The sequence below is a fragment of the Galleria mellonella genome, unplaced genomic scaffold, assembly GCF_026898425.1.
Source record: "Galleria mellonella isolate WM207_F2 unplaced genomic scaffold, CSIRO_AGI_GalMel_v1 utg83, whole genome shotgun sequence".
Classification (NCBI taxonomy): domain Eukaryota; kingdom Metazoa; phylum Arthropoda; class Insecta; order Lepidoptera; family Pyralidae; genus Galleria; species Galleria mellonella.
In genome coordinates, this window is record NW_026442162.1 from 1,832,757 (window position 1) to 1,853,413 (window position 20,657).

The following is a 20,657-nucleotide window of genomic DNA, read 5'->3' on the forward strand; positions in this document are numbered from 1 at the left end:
ATTTGATTTCACACTTGACTAGTCAATTGTAATTATATTAAAGCATTATTAACTTATATGAAAGTCAATGTAATTGTTTTTTAAATCTATTAGATGATGTAATTATGTCTTTATAAACAGGTATATTGATTTTTTTTCTCATAAAGTAAACAACAATTAAACAGTCATCATTATTGTGTCCGATATTTATATTGATTTTTTTAAAAATACGTAATGTTGATTAAAAAATGTATCCCAGTGATAGCACAGTATAAGTAATAGTACTAAAATAGTGAAAGTATTTTTATGGTTTGATGGTATTTACTGATATAGTTCACTCAGGTCATATAGAGAAGGACTTCAAGTTTAAAGTTATATCCAATAAATGCTTTCACGAAATAATTAGATTAGATTAGTTTCAAAATAACAATTCCAAATTAGCACTCGTGATATTTATTATAATAAAGGATTAGTGATCTACTTGTACTTAATTATGGACATGACAAGAATGTGTATTCATGTCAAAATAAAATGCTGTTTTGCAAATAGATACTTACATAATATTTCTATTTTAAACGGGCAGAACTTAGGTAAATAACAAAATAATACATACTACTGCACTGAAGATTAAAAGCATTAAAAAGTAAAAATAAATAATTTATGCATTGAAAGCAAATTAAAAGGCAACATTCCATCACATAGCACACTCATTAACAACACGCGAAGAGGGTTGTTGGGACTGCAGAGGGGAACGGCAAGAGCGTGGAGGGGAGGGGCGATTCCCACGGTGTGACGGCAGGAAGGCAGGATAGGTGTTCTGGGACAGAGTTTGCGGTTTCATGATCGTTCAGAACTAGCAATTAGATTGTCTAGAACAATTCGAGTGTATTTAAGGCAATACCTTTATAACATAATTTTAACAGGATTCAAAAATATTTGGAACTTTGTCATTTATTTATTATATTATTGTATATAATTACATTATATTATTTATTATGAGAAGATGTCTGTGTGTCCATTATAAAATGTACCCCACGTCCTATAGTTTACAATTAATGGGAATTAACGTAATCATTTAGGGAAACTATGAAAATTTATTTGCATTATCTCGACGTAAATCATAAAACATGCAGCGCGAAAATTTAAAATATAATACTATGTATCTTTTTCCATTTCGTAGTATGTATACACCAATTTTCAAGCGATTAAGCTGCTAAAGCGCTAAGAGAAACAAACCCAATTACACATTTAATATATTAATATGAGGATAGTAAGGATTGTAAATCACTTCTCTTTCCGTTTCGAAAAAAGAATATTTTTGTGCTGTTGTTATAGAAGATAGATTATTTGCATTACTTACAGCACACAAATAACAACAGACGTTACATATAATAAAACAAAAGAATATACATATAAAAAAAAAGAAAAATACATAAAAGAAGTAAACATTTTTACATAGGTATCTTGTATGCTACCGTTCTTATTCTTCAGAGTGTAAATTTAATTATTTTTTAATTTGTGTATATGTACAATTTATTACTATGAAAAGAAGAACAGTTTATTTATCATTTTAATTGTGACGGTTTCATGACAAGTTTTTAAGTTGATTGAACAACTAAAAACATGATGGGGTGAAGCGCATCGATATGTCTTCCATATCTATTAAATTATATCTGCACTTATCGTTTATCGTATTCAAACGGTTCCGGTATAGTATAATAATAATTGCTGCAAAACAGACAGGACGTCCTGTGTCGAATCGTATACACATCAACAACGTCACATTTACCGTTATGATTGCCACATTATTCATAAAATGATTTTTACGTACTTGAAATTAGGATCATATTTGGGAATCAACTGGGCTTTTCTTCACATAGAACATCCCTTATCCGCGTGACGGGTCAAAATCGCGATTTTTATTTATAACATGTATTATACCAGCTGGGGTTTGTCAAGACGATAAAAAAAATATAAGAAAATGGGAGCACAGGACCCCTCGGTCGGTTCCCTTGCGGGCCCGAAGGGCGGACCACCCCTCGAACGGGTTTCACCATCATAAATCCCACGTTCGCTGTGAAAAGATATTTTAAAATGCGTATAAAATTATTCAGGGCAGAAATAATTCGGTGTGCGCCGGAATTTATTTATTATTTTGCCTGTCATTTGCGAATTTGTGCACGTGTTTTTGGCTGTACACACACCCGTTATTTCTATTCAGTAAACATTAAATGAAATTATGAAATTATCTTCTTCTTCATGTATATGCATATATATACGTATTCGTCATGACTTAATATTTATTTATTTATAAATATGTCTATTAAACAATACTATACTAATATAAAAAAAAAATAAACTAAGCGAACTTAATGGTCGAAGAATAGGTAGCAGCATTCCTCTTAAAACATCATTATAGTCATAATTGTGGTTGCCAATCCACCTGCCAAGTGTGTCAACTACTAGCAAATCCTACCTTGTAGGAAGGCCTATGTTCAACACTGGATGGTTAATGGTTGAAATGAGAAAGATGACAATGAATGGATAAACTCAAAATCTCTTTTAATCTCTCTCGTTTAATTTATAAGTTCTTTTAAAGAATAAGAATGCTATTATCAGTGACTAACATAGGTCATTACGTTCAAAAATTCTGTCTATATCTATGAAGCTGGACCGGATCGCTAGTTTTGAATATAGACAATGCAAAGAATGTGATAAATTAGGAATAAGTGGCGTCTTGTTGTTGCTACTCATATCAAATAGGCGTAATTTTAAATAATAATATAAATAATTAAATAATGATATTTTTAATAATTTTATTTTTATTCGGTTAGATTCAATACTGCGCAATCAGCAATTACTTTGGTGTATTGGTTCCACTACATATTCGTACCTACCAATAAAAAAATCGATACACTTCGCAAAAAAGTAAAATAATTATATTATAATATTACATTTACATAATAGAATCTATATTATAATTATATAATGTAATATATCAGAGTACATTGAATTTTAAAGTAGTATTTATTATTTGCAAGTCTGTAATTGTAACAATTTATTTTAAATCGTTGTAAGAATTCTCTATAAGTTTACATCTGATAGAAATTATAATTATTAATTATAGGATATACATTCGTAATTTAAAAACATTTTATTTGCATTGGCTTCATTTGTTCCGAATAACATCATTATTTCATCATAAAAGCAGAAACAAATAGTAAAATAAAAAAAAAATAAATTTCGAATTTATAAATCGGAAGTTTAAGTTGTATCAGCCAGTTGTAATATCTATATATACTCATTATACACGATAATACATTGTATTAAATAAAAAAATACAAAAAAAATCTAACAATATATATATATTGGTTATGTCTCATCATAATCATAGCACGATCAGAAATAAAAAAGGCAATCTAAACACAAAGGCGGCACGAGTTACTTGCGGATCCGCTACATAAATTCGCGTAATTACAGTGAATAATCGAAAACAAACTGTATTACAAAAGGTTCAATAATGTACAACAAAAGGGACACCCAAACAGACACGCCCACTCGCCCGGTGACCCAGAGAACTAATAAAACACTCGAAACGACGTCTTAATTAACCAACAATGACTACATAAAAACCTTTGAGTTGCCATCTTATGATAATCAGAGAGTAATCATAATAGAGCGACACAATACAGCGCGCAGTATGCCTAAACATTGTGTTTATCTACAACTGTTTACTCCAATAGATACAATACAATACTACGGCTTTTTACAATGGCGTGTTTGAAAAGAACTCACTTTTGCGTACAGACGGGCTCGAAAGTGTGTTGCTAATAAGGTCAATGAACCATTAATATAATTTGGAGTAATTTAAAATTAATTGTGTACTTATATGCTTAATGTAATTTAAACTAATATTATAAAGACGAAAGATTTAATTTTTTTACCTGTAATGGATAAATTCTAAAAATAGTGAACAAATTAAAAAAAAAAATACCTATAGAGAGTAATATTATCATCGATTAACGTAGACATTTTATTAAAAAAAAAAAATCGTGCGATACCGAGGTGGGTAGCTAGTAAAATTACAAATTTGAGACCGACTTTAATTGCTTGTTATCTTAACGGTTTAACAAATTGTTATGAAATTTAGTATACGTGTACTATACGGGATGGGAAAGGCCGTTTTTGTACCGGACAATGAACATGTAGAGGTCATAAAGATATACTTACCGATGAAAACTATAACATAATTTTATATTTTGTTTCATATAGCTTAAGCATAAGATTTTGCTTTATGTCGTTACAGCGCTTTCAATTATACTAAAATTTATTCAGTATTACCACGGAAGTTAACTCAAAGTTGCAATAAAATATAAATTAATATTTGTTTAAAATTGTCAATGATTTTTCCTCTTTTTTGAAGATGCTTTATATTTTTGCTACTTCAGCTTTTTAATTAAGTACATAAATACTATTAAATTGATAATTGTCATTATGTAGTAAGTAAGTATGTTTATAGTATTAACAGTAGAAGTATGACATATAATATTAAAGAGCAAAATGGATAGATATACAGATTTTATAACTATATTATTATTAGGCAAATATCAATATTATTATGTACAATATTATTATTTAAAAAAACATAATTAAAAAAGAGGTCAAATATTAAAAAATACAAATCATATACACAAATCAAATATCACTATCGTGATCGATTGTACATATTTACAAAGTTCAACGACCGCTATTATAAAACGATGATATATTTGAATATGGTCAGGTGGAATCAAATTTTGCATAACTATTGGATTTGTTACATTAATGTGTAAATTTTTATTTAGTCGGTACCGCGAGGAAATGCTATTGATGCTCGCGCAGTACAAAGCTGGCGCGTGCTGTTAGAATTTACATAAATTTCTTATGAATTGATGCGTCTCAATCATCACTTAAGTAATCGAAACGACTTCAAGTATTCAATGTTGTATCGATTTGTTTTGATATGTAAAATTGTATTTGATAACTCGGAGGGTATCGACTATGGAGTAGCAATAAAATTTTAAATAGGCCTATTCTTAAGTGAATTTGTAACTTGAATATTAACCCTAATAGTTGTGGTATAATGTTAATGCTTTAGATTAGGTATATTTTACTGTTGCCCTAAGAAATGGCTGAGGTATGATATATAATGCTGTACATTCTTTGTTTATAATATAATTTACATTTACACTAACGTAAAATTTATACCTAATAAATATAAGTATAAAGTAGAATGTTGAACATAAATATTGCATATAAGTTACTAATAATCTAACCTCTTATAAATACGTTCATAAAAATAACAAACCTGTCATAAATCCATTTTAGTTATTGAACTGTATTGTTTCTTTCTTTTGTGCTAAACTCTCAGTTTGAGTGAAAGTGAATAACCACTGTAATAGTTAAAATAGATTTGTAGAGGGTTTTAATTTTTATGACTAAGGGGGTAAATATTTAGTTTATTTTTTGTTGTTTTTCAATTATAGAAGAACAAGATTTAAATCATAAAACTTACTTCTTATCCTAGAGAATAATAATGTCAAGAAATATTCTTTGCACTCTATTAGAATAAAGTAAATATCAGGAATTTTTCCTCCCGGTTTCTTTCTTTATAAACACGTACAAAAGACATCAACGTGAAACGTAAAGACGTTACGGGTAAAAATTTCCTATTTTTGTTTAATTATGCCTTACATTAAATTACCGAATAGTTTTGGTGACGGATAGGACATTACATTAAAATATATAATTCTAGCTTTTATCCGCGACCTTGTCCTTGAGTCCGGATAAACTGGTATAAAAAGTAGCCTATATCCTTCTCCATTCCATATAGTCCATCTATGTCAAATTTCATTCTGATTAATTAGATCGTTAAGGCGATATAAGGCACTTTTACATTCGTAATATTAGTAAGGAAGTATATTGATGAGTTGTGAATTGAAGACGCTATTGAGTTCAAAAGTTTTTTTTTTTATACTACTTAGAATGGCAAACAAGCTGGCGGTCCACCTGATGGAAAGTGGTAACCGTCGCCTATAGACATGAGCAGTACTATGAACATAACAGAGTATACTGTTTCGCCCATGATACACTCCATGCGTTGCCATTCCTGAGGACTCAGATGTTATTCCTCTGTACCCAGTAAATTTACGCCATATCCCACCCTTCAAACCGAAACACAGCCATGCAAACACAGCTGCTTTACGGTTGAAACACGAATGGGACAGAGGTACCCAAGCAATCGACTTTTGTACAAAGTCTCCCTCTGGTAAGTTCATTCCTAATATGTAAGATATTGTGAAACCTACTTATGTTACTGATATTAAAGGTATTTTCTTTAAATTTTAGTGATCCTGCATATTTCAATATATAATAATGACCTTACGCGTTTATTTCGTCGACCTTATTCGGTCATCTAATTTAAGCATTTGGCTTTAAATCAGTGATCTAAATCGCAACTATCGCACATAAAACAGGTGTAATTTATTAATGGCCAGTAGCGGTATGGGCGGTGAGCGCGCGATGTCCGGCCGCTAAGCGTAATACGAGTATTATACTGATACGCACAACTAGGGGAACTATGGGTTAAATTATAAGTTATTATTAATTATAAAAAGTCTAATTTTTATTATTCAAATACTTCCCTAAGTAAAAGTAAATTAAAGTATAAATTTGCATCAATTTATTTATTTTTTAGTAAATTTATGTGTAAAAGGAGGACTTAATGCTAATAGCATTCTCTAGGAGGGAAGGGATTGTTAGTAATGCGGAGTACCAATTCCATTGCTAGCAATATACCCTATCAGGTCGAACTCCACGTGGTCCACCTTGGAAACCATCGTGCTGAATTCCAGGTGTATTCACCACGATGGGCTAATTTACCTGCCTTTTTATTATTACCCTCACTGGTGCCCCACCGGCGTATACCGTTATCACAGGTGGAGTTACCATTCCATTATCATCCATTAAAAAAAATAGCATTCTCTCTCAGTCAACTAAAGTTGAAGGCAAGTGTAGAAATACTCAAATGCGTTACTAATAATATTTGATATACATATATACTAAAATTTACATATATAAACAAATTAATATATATAAATAACAAATATACTTACATATACATATATAAGATGTATTGTTATTGTGTTATTGCCAATAGTTGCCGCGCTTAGCAGGCGAGTTCGCATCCGCAATTAGGCTTTGATTATGTTTGGTTAAGTTCACTTAGTCGCCTTTTACGACAGTCACAGGAAAGGAATTAAGAGGATATTTTTTTTAATCAATAATTTCTTAACTACTGTGCCATTTACGCCGCAGTTCCTCGGTCGCGCTCAGTAGCGCGTGCAACCGCGCGCGGGCGCAGGAAGGCGCATCTCATCTCGCGCAGGATGCGCGCTATATGAGCTACCGGCCCGTGGTGACTAGATCCTTTTACTAGGCGATGGTGACCTTACAAGAGGTCAGGTTGCTGAGGAATATTCTAGATGTGGTGAGTGAAATTTGAGGCTACACTTCAGAGTTTTTTTTAAATAAGAGATAGATTTGAAAAAGAGTTTATAAACGAGACAAATTATGAAAGTGATCTCTTTGTGAACTATTCTAATGCTGTTGGCTATTATAGCTTAATTTGAGATCTGTGAAAGTGTATGAAGGTATTTTATTAGATAGTTGAGGTCGTTACCAATCGATTCTGTCTGCTTTAAAATAATAACAAACAAAAATAATATTTTTAAAATGTTATAAGAATTTTTAAATAAATATCATAAAAATTACGTATTTATGTGTATTCTTAATATAACAAAAAATGAATAGTTTTACATAGTTTTTTGTTACATAGCTCGAATGGCAATAAAACGACAATCCACTAACAACACTAACTAACTAACACATAAATAGTAACCGTCGGTTAAAAATAAGATTATGATAATATAGTTACCAGTCTATCTTGGTCCTCATAAACTACTTTTTCTGAGGATTACTTAAGCTTCAACACTATTAATTCGTATTCGTAATTTTTCTGCCATATACGTACATTTTAGTGCTCAGGAATATAAACGCATAAGGCGATATTATGGGCGGCACGGTATATTCTGTTATGCCCATGGTACTGTCATGTCTATAGTCGACGATTACCACTTTCCATTAGGTGAGCCGTCAGATTGTTTGCCATTCTAAGTTGCATAAAAACACTCATTCCACAGTTTCTATGCAAATCGAATGCAAAAGCGGCAGTAACAAAAAATATATAAAAATACATTTTTTAAATATTTTTTTTTTTCGAATGATATTATTGAAATAGATAATTACAAATTTTATTTTTAAACTTATTTTGTTAAACACGCTATCATTATAGCGAAGAGTCTTGAAACAAGAATTACAACGTTACGTGGGAAAATCCATTGTTATTTTAGTCACGGTCAACAGTATCAAAATAGATTTATTTGTCGGGGTAATATTTATCTTGGTTCTACGTTTGGATAATACTAGTTCTTACCGCAGCTTAGTTCGCATTAATTTAGCTGTGGCAGTAAAGTATTTTGCATTACAAATATTTTAAATAGACAATCACATTATTTGAATTATCTATGGCATACGTAACTTAACAAAATTGTTATTAATAAATACATGAGTTACATAAAAAAAAAATACACAAAAGATAAAATAAATAGCAAAAAAATATGTTTTTGCTATGTGTGTTGCTATTGCAGTGAAGAATGAAGAAGTCACAACACAACTTCCATCTGTTCTTCTTTAACCAAAGGTTGTCTGTAAGAGATTGCTCTATCGATAAGACCGCGATTTTGTACCTTTATGTATATATTTCAATCTGTATTTATGTTACTGTATTTCACTTGAATTATTGAATTGTCATTATATATGTTTGTTTCTGGTGCAATAAAGAGTAAATTAAATAAATAACATAAAAAAAAGAATTACATTATGAGTAAACGCATTTTACCAATTCGTTCAACTATAAATAGTATCGTCATTTGCTTTTTTATATTAATTTTATGATGAGAAAAAAAATTGATTTGTTGTATTTTTATTTTATTATCATTATACCAGCCGATAACTGTCCACTGTTAAACATAGGTTTCCCTCATAAGGGGGTTTTGTCAGTAGTTGTTTTTGTGTTTCTATATAGTTAGTATATAGTGTAGTAGTATACTATACTATATATAGTAGTTTTTGACCTAAATACAAGTACCTATAATCAGTCATCTAAAATACTTCTACCTAGGAAATGAAGACACGGCATCGATACGTCAGTGGTTTTGTGATCACAGCCAGGCAACAGTTGGTGAAAACGTCGACATAAATTGAAGTAAATTAAATAATTTACCTAATGAAGTCCCGTCTCTTTTAAACTATAATACTTACGTATTTCAAAAGTGGAAACGTTTCGCATAAAATTATAACTAGTACATAATTTAATTACGTCATAACATTGTTTTTAAAGGCTGCCGCCGGATGCGTCGAGTCCCCGCGACGAGCTAATGAGCGCGCTTCCGACATGCCGCCGTCACGGTGACGCACTTGCAGTTTTGACGCATCTCTGACGCATATGCAATTCTTACATGCATCTTCTAATGATATTTATTATTTGAAGACATATTACACTGTCAAAATGTGTAGGGTCGTAATTAGATCACTGCTTGACGAAGCCAATTAGCACATTTTGTTCTACAAAAAAGCAATTTCATCGACGAATAACAATGTGTTTCGGAGACACATTGAAGATATTTGAATTTGGAACACGGAAATGCGTGTTTACAAGTACATTTTGCTTCGCAACAAGCAGTTTTCTGTAAAAGAAATAGTTGCAATTGTCACAAAATTAATATGAAACCAATATGGAATAGATTTTACCACTTTCAAAAATAATCCTGAAAATCGGTTTACAATAGGCACTTCAAAATCTCCTTTCAGAAGTAGCAGTAAAATAAAATGAACTTATTAAGATGAAAATCCTCAGTACAGTGTGGATAATATGATGACAACTGTCACGTTATGAATCATATTGCTCGTTTACCATTAAGTACGACCACTTTGACCAGCCAGTAAACATCGTTTAAAACTTTCACATATCATATTTGTAGGAAGTAGAACAACTTAAAATTTATCTAATGAGATATTTTGATAAATAAAAACAGGATAGAAGTGAGATAAATATATATATATATATATATATATATATATATATATATATGACAATATAATATGAGGTATAGTATATTTTGGAATGTTTTATTATGTTCTTTCTAATGAAATACGTTAAATATTCGTATAGGTATTTTGAAAAAGTTTAATCAGCAAGATAAATAATTATAACAATTTTATGTAATGATATATTGTCTAATTTTACATTTACCAGAGCACCAATAAATTAAAACATATATAATACATACACATATTACATATACAACATTTTAAATTAATTTCTTTATTTATTTATGTAAATAACTTTAATGATCAAAAGAAAATATGGTACAAAAGGCGGACTTAATGCTAGTAGCATTCTTTATCAGTTACCCTTTGTGATGAATAGTGAATCACGAATGCAGTACTTCATAATTAGGATAGGTAAAGAAAATAACAGCTAATAATTTATACCTATACACAATAAATTCTTTCTTCTAAGCGAGCCCATTTTATCTTAAACCTTTCCGTTATCTTCCATTCGATGTTTAAGCGTGAACCCATCGTTTATTTAAATTAAATGATTTATTATGTCCTTCATGGAATATTTATAATATATTTTATGTATATTCGTAGATATATAATATTATTAATGTTATACTTTTTATTTCTGTTTTACTTATCTAAGTTTTAATGACTTGAAATGGCTCGTTGTACTTACTTAACATTATTGACATGTGTCCTGGTCTGATGGTCACGGATGCTGCGGGCGCGCCGCCGGAAACGGAAGTCACGGGCGCGTTCGCGCGCTCATCTGTGGAAAAATAGCCGTCCGTCAGAATTGCTAGGTTGGTCACACTGCCCGTTCAATTGACGGATGACATACTGTTGATTCTTTTTTTAAATTATCAGTATATTATGAAATGTTTTTGATTGCGAAATGCTTTTCATGCAGAAGCTAGAGTTTAACATGGTGATAGGCTCTAGAGAGTACTAGCTGTATCCTGCGTCTTGGAGTGCTTGAATGAGGACAAATAGGGGTTATCTTGGATAGGTTTTAGCTATATTTTAAATTTATTTATAATCCATTTATAACTGTTTATGCGTTATAAAGTAACAATGTGAATAAAGTCTAAAATTATTCACAAACGTCAAAAAATAATGTCATTATCAGTAGGATATAAAATAAATGTTAAGTCCTAGTTATATTGTAAGGAATTATGTAAATTAATTATTGTGGAATCTTTTGTTTTAGTTTTATAAATTAGAATAACAAACAAACCGCAGCATGAGTACAGTTAGTATAAAGTCAATTTGTCATCATCATCATCAACATATCAGCCTTTATTTCTCCACTGCTGAATATAGGCCTCCCCCATAGACTGCCATCAGGAACAGTCCTAAGCCCCTAAGCATTTACTGACGCCCTGCAATGCATTTGAGGTCGTCACTCTATGTACTGGAGAGGGGGGGGGGGATCAATCGTCTTACAAATGGGCTCAAAAACCTTTCTTTCCCCTTGATTGTCAATTCTTCGAGCTATGTGATCAGTCCATTGCCAATTTAGCTTCCTTATCCTGCGGGCTATGTCGGTGACTTTGGTTATTTTGCAGATATCCTTACTTACTTGGGATTCTTTCATGCAAAGAAACTCAGAGTATCGCCATATTCATATATAGCTTTAATAGCTGCGTCATATATAGCTCTCTGAGTAACTTGAAGCTTTTGCATACGGGCAACGGTGTAGGTAATGTAAATTTATATAATGTTTTAATTTATAAATAAAGGTTTCCATCCCTAACAACTTGGTATAGTTCTACTACAGTGAATTGGGGGGTTATTCTTGAAATAAATTCCAATAAATTGATAATTAAATTGAGTCGTTTCACGTTCTCGAATTGCATCACTAGCGACATAGTGATTCCATATTGTTCTGATATTGCATATTAGTGTAAATTGCCAATGTAAACTATTGCGAACCGATTCCAGTTATAATCTAGTTCTTAACTGTTGTTTCAAGAGTATAAAATTGTCATTGGTAATAGATTGGATTAGTATTTATATTAGATTCAAGAGTAGACATGCTGATTTACTTCCCCAGAAGACGATTATTATCTATTATTATTTCAGCCGTTAATTGACCACTACTGAAGCCGTCCCCATAAGGGAAGATTTGCCAGTAGTTGCCACGCTTGGTAAGCAGGTCGGCAACCGCAGTTAGGTTTTTAGAGATGTTTTAAAAGGGACACTGCTGCCCATCTCTCGCCTTGCCTTAGTCGCCTCTTAAGATACTCACAGGAAAGGAAGGGGTAGCCTATTCTACACCCGGGACCACAAGGCGACAGAAGACGATATTGGTTTATTTTTATCATGCCACTCAGGCGGTTTAGCATAAGATTTACATCGTGTTCTCTTTCACAAGTATTTTAGTTTATTTTCTTATCTACTCTTTCTAGACAAGAATAAAAGATTGTTCCACAAAAAAAAAAAAAAAACTAGCTTCAATTGTAGCAAACCCAGTTATTTTGTTTTCAAAATTAGACTACTGAACTGAATTCAATAAAATATTTTAAGGGACTAATCTGTAGATACATCCTTTCAGATATATAAAAATCCAATACAGTTTAGAATTGACGGAGTTATGATGTAACAAATATAAAAAAAATAAAACCAAATCGGGAATCTCCTTCTTTTTGAAACAGACTGATCAGAGTTGTAGTTTACACCGTCATCACAGGGTGAGAAATATTAATATTAATGTTTGATTGCTACTTTCACTGTAGACACCATAAAAAAGCAATCATTCCAAATTTTTTATTGTTTGGAATTAAGGAAAAATCGAAAACTATCATCGGTCGTGGGTCCATTTAGTACTTTCGTTCCGTGAGCTAATGGAAAGCAGGGAACGTGACGTTAGCGGGGCGTGACCCCGCACCGTGACCCCGCGGCGTGACCCGCCATTGCGCCGTGAAATCCGGCAAATCGTCGTGCGCCCGCGACTCTAAACGCTACGGTGCTATACGGTCAGTCGAAAGCTATTTACAGGCCACGATATTTTATTATTTTAATATTATTATACATATTTATAAATTTGTTAAGAGATAAGATTCTAATTATTTCTTTTGTCATATATTCAATAGGTGTAGCGTCAGAGTAAGGGTATAATATGTCACATCTTTTATTCACCTCCAGACTTGTAAAAGGTGACTATGGGCACAAAATGCATTATATCAACTCAAAAGAAGAAAGTTTTAAATAAAAACAATAGTAGACTAATATGCTTTTTTCATAGAAAAGACTCATGATCTGCAGTAGAACGTTGTATTACGAATTATGTATTGGTAGATACGATTTTGAAGCTTCAAAACGACATTTGTTACTACTTATAATAGTATACAGATTGTAGTACCGATGCAAACCAACAAATCACATAGATTATCTTATCAAAATTTTTATTGATAATAAAAAAAAAAAGTTGTAATATTTTCTTATACTAATATAGTCATATATTGATATTAAACCCAAATAATCCTTACAAGAGAAACTGCGGCCAGTAAGTTGGCCAGTTACTAAATAATAATCGTGATGTGTAAAGGGGATCAAGGTCCGATAAGACGGGGCGAGTATGTGACTGGCTAGTGTGGACACTCGCACGCTCCTAATCGCTAAGAGAATTAGAGAAGCAACGCCACACTTTTGCAATAATTACAAAAATAATGTGACTCTAATGTGGTGAAGCGGTGAGGTGAAATACCACGCTCACTTAGGACGAGAAAGTGTTAATAGATTTTTTATTATTTGCTGCAAATGCGCCTATATTATTATGATGGGTATGCACAATAATATAATAATATTTTGTGCAACGTCTAAAAATATTAACTGTTTGATTAATGATGATGATTGAATGATTATTTCGTGACACTGATATCACATAATGAAAATGGCATATTTATATAATACTTATCCATAATGGGTAGTTGCTGATTATTGCATTTGTTATGAACATAATATTCGACATGTCCATATTTAAGCATACACAAATGAAGCGTAATAAGAGGCTAAACTACAGCTGTCGCTTGCTTTCATTTGATTTGTTACCGGTGTTTTTAATTATAATTTGCATAACGTATTAATAAGAAAGGAGAAAATGTTATTTATGTATTATAGAAGTTTCTAATTAAAATTGAGAAAAATCATGTATACTGATATTAAGAATTATATATAACAGTAGTTTTTAGTATACTGTTTATTACACTATTAAGTATGTACATGCCTAAGAGATGTGTTAGATTTACATCAATAACTAGCCGCCGTTTCCGACTTTTCACGGCTATACTTAGTAATGAAAATGAACGGTAATCTATCTATTCTGTCAACATTTTTGAAAATCTTCTTACTATCTTTCGTTTCATTCACTTGCTTTTTTAAATGGAGATTTGTTATCTGATTTTTCTACTTTTCCCTACGATTTTACAGACATACGTTTCTTTCATACAAACCTTGTCCTGATAATTACATATGTACATACATACATATCGCATTCCTCTTAAAACATCACCAAACCTTAACTGCGGTTGTCAATCCGCCTGCCAAGCGTGGCAGTTACTAGCAAAATCTCAAAAATGGCAGGCCTATATTTAGCAGTGAATAGTTAATATCATCATAATGATGATACATTAATATTCATTTTGCCTGTCTCCCATTGTCTCAGGCAGGGTGAGTAGATAAGTAGATTATACGTACATAATTACTAACACAAAAATAAAATAATTACTCAACAATAATTCTGAAATAATTTATTTATTTATTCATAGGAAAACCAGGCTTGTAGTACAGCAAATAGATACAGTTTTACGATAACAAAATAAGCCACTAATAGGTTTTCACAAGTAGCAACAATATAGACACAAGGCACTGTACACAAAGCTACAAAAATACGAGTTAACAATAATGTACAATATACATTTGGCAATTGATTTTTATTTATACAGCTACATATGTAATCGATAAAATTTAATCTGGCAAATTTTTTACGAATCACCTATCAATTTGATCAATATCAGGCTAGTCCAATGTCGTAGTCATCAACATTTATAATAATATCAGGAAGTTTAATGACAACAGCGGGAAATATTCGATAAAAATTGGTTGTAAGCATTTTCTTTCAATTAATTATATTGAAATTTTTATATTTACTTTTTCAACACAATAAGTGCTGAAAAAGCTTGTGACATGTTTTTGTGTTCGTGCAGAAACAGACTCATTTTTCCAAGCTTAGATTATATTTTATCATTTTATTGGGTAAACCTTGATAAGTTATGGTATTATGTCATGAGTTTGTTTTATAACAGATATTCGACTTGTGTCCTTGCTAAGTATTTTTAATATGCAAAGTACTTGGGGGGAAAAGGTATTGTTAGCAATAGAGTTTGACAGCCCCGTTGCTAGCAATATTCCTCATTAGGTCGACCTCCACGTGATTCCCCCTGGAAATTATCGTAAACAATTCTTGTTGAATTCGTCACGATGGGCTAACTGATCTATTTCATCCTCACCTATCATCCTTCACTGGTGCCCGGTGAAAAAATGCAAAGTACTATGTACTCGTAGTAGTAAAAAAAGCAATTTGAAACTTTGAATATAGAATCATGTGTTTACATATATCATGAGCAACATGGGTGACAAAGTATACTCTGTTATGCTAAAGGTATTGTTCATGTCTATGGGCGATGGTTATCACTTTCCATCAGGTGGGCCGTCAGCTTGTTTGCCATTCTAATTAGCATATAAAAAAATTTAGAATTTGCTTAGCAATTTAATTTAGGAAAAAAAAACAGGATTTATTTTAATCATCACGAATTTAAAATGGTCAGTAAATAAATACTACATACATACATATCTGTCACGCCTGTCTTCCATTAGGGTAGGCAGAAACAATGGAACGCCAAATGCTTTGATTCAAATAAACCTCTAAGTAAATACTATTGATTGTGAATAATAAAAACTTTTTAAAATCGATTTAAAAGTGGCGACATAATAATTTTAGAAGTAGCTTAAAAACTAAGCTTGTATAGAAAACATGTTTTTCGGTGCACGACTGAAGTTATATGAACCACTACCGCCATGGTGTATCACAATAACAACACATATTTAGGAAAAGTGTTAAAAGACCCGCTATGGAAAGAAAGCTACCAACAGGGGAGAGTGGGGTTGTTCGAAAGTGGACTCACGCGCAGCCAGCACGACCGCGCATTGTGTGTCAATTTTCACCTTCCTACCCGCGACCTTTCTAACGTTACTTGTAATAAAAGTATTGCGGTTCGCTGCTGTGTTAAAGTTGAAAATAGAAAACGGTTTTTAGGTACATTTCGCAAGAAGCGCTCGCCTACTGCAGGGGTGGGGACTAACTTTTCGAGAAGCTCCACCTCACAAAATTTATCAGGTTTCGTCTTAAGATTTCCACCAAAAATAGATGAAATGTTTATAACGGGTTATTTTCCTCTTCAGAATACATAAATATATTATTTATTTTTTTATCGGGTATTGTTTTTATATAACAGTGTGAAATTTTAGTTTTTTAATCAAAATAACTGGTTTTGCTACATTAAGTCGAATATTATTGTGGAATTCAAGCTTAATTTTGGCAGAACTGAATCTTAACCATTAACTACTTAGCATCTGTTATTGTCACACCACCATCTAACATCATACGTTTGTGGGAGGGAAAGGGATTGGATGGGGACTGATGCCCCTTTTGTTAACAAGCCCTGTCAGGTCGACCTCCACGTGGTTCCCCACGGAAACCATTATGATTAATACTTGTCACATTCCTCACGATGGGCTAATTGACATGCTTCTATGCTGATCTATTATCCTTTACTGGTGCCCCACCAGCGTATACCGATAGCGCAGGCGGGGTTACCATTCCATTATCCAATAAAATAAAATACGTTGGGAGGGGAAGGGATTGTTAGTAATGTGGAATACCAGTCCGTTATACTAGCAATATATAGCAGGATATATACCCTATCAGTCCCGCCTGGAAACCATCGTGTTGATTTCTAGAAGTATTCGTCACGATGGGCTAACTGATTTGTCTCCTCATTCTCACCTATCATTTTTCACTGGTACTCCGACAGTGTATACCGTTAGCGCAGGTGGCGTTACCATTCATTCCATTATCATCCATTAAAAGAAAAAAAACATACGTTTGTGAGATTCCGGAACAAACTTATTCTTGTTTGTAACATTTTATGAGGTAAGTTTCATTTAATAATTAAAAATCAGTTTAGAAACATTAAATTAATTACTGGAATAAGAAAAGCACAGGAGAATTAACTTTTTTGTTGTAAATCCCAATGAAGTAATAAACATTCCTTATAAACATTACCTTTGGAAAAGGAGATCTATTATAATAATCACATAAAGTAGATACTTTTTGTTCTTTTTTTCAAAGTATTCAGTAATCGATAAATATAAATAAAAATAAAAGTTTTCGATAAAAACAAAATTTAAACGTAATTGCAAAATCTAAACTTACAGTTTTTCATGACACTGAAAACAGTTTCTGTGACCATTTTTTTTGCAACTTAGAATAGCGAATAAGTTGACAGTCTATCTGATGGTAACCATCGCTTATAAACATGAAAAGTACCATTGACGTAACAGAGTATACTGTGTCGTCCATAATACGCTTCACGCGTGGCCGTTCCTGAGGACAAAGATGTCATGTCTCTGTACCCTGTAATTTCATTAGCATATCCCACTTTTTCGAGCTTTGTATTCGAAACATAATAATATGTATTGTGTTTTGCGTGTCTTTCTAGATCTGTAGAACTGTCTTACGGACTGCTAGCCTTTCATCAGCGCTAATACAAGATGGAACTGCTGACGGTCACTCCATCAGCAGTTCCCTTGTTATGGTAGAGGATGCATCGAGTAGCCATTCTGATATCGCATTGCATAATTGAATCATAATTGAAAATCTAGTTTCAATTTTTGATCTTAAGACTGGATAGACAACCTCAAGACAGCAATTTGAAGCAGAAATATCAATCTGCATCGTCACTGCATTCATCGTTTGGAATATTTACGTCGTCAAATAGATATCGTTTCAAACACCGCTTGATGTATTCGTCATTTGAAGCCATTATGAACTAAAACAATAAAAAATATACGAATGGTACAGTCTTATAACCGTCTAACAGGAGTCACTTAAACCCTTTGCAACACTTTTTTACTTACTACAGACAAACGCGCTTACATAAGGCTGTGACGAGCGGTTACACGACACGGAAGTATGTGAGGAAAAGGTACAAGAACGAACATGTATATATGAAGCTCGGAGCAATAATATTCATAGTTAAAAATTCGTTAGGGCCTGTGACAAATATGCTAGATAGTTAAGGGTTAATTTTTATATTTTGAGTTTATGAAATATCCAGTAATTTCATTTACCTAATCTTCCCGTTTTAATCGGAGCAAATCTCTATAAGTGTAGCATTAACTTTTAGGCAGAAACAGTTAAAATGTAATTTATGAAATTAATATTTCATTTAGTTACTTGTTGGGATATAATTAATTGAAAATGTAATTACTCATTTCGATTTATTCTTTTCTTATACAGTAGTTTGTTCCATTAGACGCCGTTTATAATATTCTGATAATAAAACTAAATAGTGTATGTAGTAGTGTAATACACGTATATAATTGCGTATAAGATATAGGTATTTTTTTATTTCTTTTTATTTTTACTGACACACCTATCAGAAAAATATTTACCTATTATTTACTTTTCTGTAAAAATAATCCTATTTATTTTTTATAAAAAAAATATCTATATCTCATACGAAATTGTCACAAGTAAAATTAGAATTGTCACACTTAATAGTAATAATACAATAATATAATTAGATATTTATCTACATTTTCGAATATTACGAAGGCGAACATCCTATAAAACGAATTCCAAAGCAGTGTTCACCAAAAACCGTAAATAATAACGTACTAAAAATCTGATATAAAAACATGTAGGATAATTACTCGGGGAGCGGTCCCCATAAGGGCCCTACAATAAAGTACAGAGACTCGTTGTATCGCACACCGAGTGAAATAAATAGAATACTTGATGGACTGTTTATGTCATGGAAGCGGGTTTGTGCAAGCATTCACAGATTTTGATGGGGTAGAAGTGTACAGTCGTGGATAAAATTATTTTAATACAACTTATCAAGACTGGCATTTATTTAATTCACAAATTAATTTATTAATGACAATAAGCTATTGTGAAGAATTAATTAATGTTATTATAGTTTCTTGTGTTTCAAATATTTTTTTATTGGGTACTTATTGGACTTAGAAAAAGATATACATATATACCTATCTAATATCGTCGTTGAATTTTAGTTTATAGTAAATAATATGATGTTAAAAATATGATTAAATAAGTTTATGTGAATATATTTCTGTTAGACCACACAGATGGCAACCATGTATACAGCTTGTCTGATGAAAAATGGTTACTGTAGTTATTGGATGTCTGCTACATGATGGATGTAACGTGCGCGTTGCTGACTTTAAAGAAGCCTTAATATATCATTTTTGAAGAATCTCATAGTGTAATCTCCAGGGAAAACCTCGATAGGGAGCTTATTCCAGAGCCTTAGCCTTTACAAGAGGAAACTTAAAAATCACACTGTGTGCATATTGTATATGATTTTTTTATACAACTTAGAATGGTAAACAAGCTGAAGGCCCACCTGATGGAAAGTGGTAATCGTCGCCTTTAGACATGAGCAGTACCATGGACATGGACAACAGAGTATACTGTTTCGTCCATGATACTACCCATGCGTTGTCATTCCTGAGGACTTAGGTGTTATTCCTCTGTACCCAGTAAATTCACGCCATATCCCATCCTTCAAACTGAAACACAGCCATGCAAACACAATTGCTTCACGGTTGAAACACGAATGGGACAGAGGTACCCAAGCAATCGACTTTTGTACAAAGTCTACCTCTGGTAAATAACATTCAATAATATGATTCTATCCTGTTAAAATTTCTGCAAATGCTCTCTACATTATTAAAGTTAAAATTATTTCACGTAAATATGAATTACCTTGAAGAAGTAAATAGGTATATTATTTTATGAATCACAGTACACAACTGTACACGATCATACTCCGAGGAGAGCGGGGGGTGACGCTGGGGAGCCAGCGCACACCTGGCGGCCGCAGCTGCGCGCAGGCAAATCTCACGCGCAGCTTCCTCACCGCGCATGCGTGCACACGCACACATAACGCCGCTTATGTTCCACATATAAAGTCACCTATATGCGTAACTGTGTGTGCGTAGATGTACAGAATACTCGTACATCGCGAAAGTTTGCTGCGCAGTTTGCGTATTAATAATAAATGTTTGATGGTATGTTCTTATATGTTGTAATATTATGAAAATTATCATTGAGGTCATTAAATTGGTATTGATTTCTTTTTATA

General features: G+C 32.3%; 1 long non-coding RNA gene across 5 annotated transcripts in view; it reads right to left on the reverse strand.

Moving 5' to 3' along the window:
- LOC128202251 (uncharacterized) overlaps positions 1-20,657 on the reverse strand; it is a 413,441-nt gene that overhangs the window by 51,412 nt on the left and 341,372 nt on the right. For all 5 annotated transcript variants that reach the window (XR_008253673.1, XR_008253676.1, XR_008253677.1 and 2 more), the window contains one exon: positions 10,880-10,972. This is a non-coding gene — a long non-coding RNA (uncharacterized LOC128202251). The remainder of the gene's footprint in view (positions 1-10,879; positions 10,973-20,657) is intronic.